The sequence below is a fragment of the Malus domestica genome, chromosome 16 (assembly GCF_042453785.1).
Source record: "Malus domestica chromosome 16, GDT2T_hap1".
Taxonomy (NCBI): Eukaryota; Viridiplantae; Streptophyta; class Magnoliopsida; order Rosales; family Rosaceae; genus Malus; species Malus domestica.
This window is the reverse complement of record NC_091676.1, coordinates 18,692,320-18,693,845: the sequence shown is the minus strand read 5'-3', so window position 1 is coordinate 18,693,845 and position 1,526 is coordinate 18,692,320. Positions and strand designations below refer to the sequence as shown.

Sequence of the window (1,526 nt, the reverse complement as noted above, 5' to 3'; positions counted from 1 at the left end):
CTCCCCAACCATCTTTTTCTCTTTTTCCCCTCCTGGGTTATCTGCTTAAGCTTTAACAAGTATTACTTACTTTCCACTTAAGTTTTAACCTGCCACTACCACTACAGTTTACTGATTTTTTTTCTTCACTTGTACGTGGAATGTTTTAAGTTCGACCTCCATATATGGCAAGTTCAATACCAAATTATTGTTGACTCATTGTGTGTCTAGGTCAACTCCCTAGCTCTGATATCGTTAATACTGCATAATATTGCATAAGCAATCCATATCACATTTAAACTCGTAATCTTTTTCAACAAAGTAAAGACAGAATGTTAGAATTAAATAATCTTATGTTCCATAGGTTACAAGAAAGAGCAAAGAGCAGGTAGCAGAGACTTCTTCTTAGTCTTTAATTCGATGCTAAAAGAAGCTTTTGCTTTGACTTGAATTGTGCACCACAATCACAATCCCTAACAAATGGTCTTCACATTTTTCACCAGACCGTATCAAATGGTCAATCCCTTTGACAAGTTATCCATGTTCTTCGTCTAAGAACAAATCTGACTTTTCCCTAGCAAAGTGCTTTCAGTTTCAGCCATTCTGTAATTTCTTTCTTGTCTTCAAAGCAAACAAAATTAGGTAGAAAAAAAAAAGGGCAATTTCTTTATCTCCCTTTGGTCAGTGATTATTTTATTTAACAAAGTCCAAACAGACATAGTACAACGACCATGCAAAGACGGTCTAACAAAGAACTCGAAAAATGACTAAAATACAGATAAGACGCCACTTAACAAGTGAGGGCTGAGAGGTACAGAAACAGCAAATGAAGCCTGAAATTGGTTTGCAATGCTTTGTGAAAAGCATATAAGCAAGACAAGGAAGCCATGGAAAGTAGCGCTACCATGTCAGCTGACCCACATCAGACACTCCTCTCCTCTTCACGTATAAAAGGGCCCATCAAAACCAAATGCATGGCCAGATCCAAATCTACAAACAGTCTTTCTCTCTCCCTCTCTCTTTCTCTCTTCTTTCTCTCTCTCTCTCTTTCTCCGTCTCGGTGGTTCAGATGTGTCACAAGGTGTTGAGGGGAATGCTGTCTGGTTCGAGACCATTCCTTTGAAGCAAAGAACATGAACATCGAATGATTTCGGACCAGGCTTCATTCCCCCTAACACAAAATGCAGTACGTTCCTACTCATGGCAATTGATCAGTTAGATACACCCTTTTATGCATCGCTAATCAATGTATGAATTCTGAGCGTTTTCGACGATCTTGCTGCTTGTTCCATATCATCGATCATGTAAGCATACAGCATATCATTCTCATTAATTATCGTTCTATGCATATTTTCTCCATTCATTGATTTGCAGCCATAAGTGAGAACACTGTACTAGAAGAAGACGACCAGTCCGGGCAGGTATGTATTACAGGACTTAAGTCTGTACTTTAAAGCAAATCCAACCATGGAAACCCTGGTTTTAGCGACGAATATATAATATTAAAGCGCGACTACTTTATTATGGTTTACATTGCCAGCAGAGTG

At 38.6% G+C, this 1,526-nt stretch overlaps 1 non-coding gene across 1 annotated transcript; it reads left to right on the top strand.

The window, feature by feature from the left end:
* The first annotated feature begins 1,060 nt into the window (after positions 1–1,060).
* On the top strand, positions 1,061–1,157 carry MIR166F (microRNA MIR166f). Its single transcript, NR_120888.1, has one exon. It is a non-coding gene; the product is annotated as a microRNA MIR166f (primary transcript).
* The last annotated feature ends 369 nt before the right edge of the window (positions 1,158–1,526 follow it).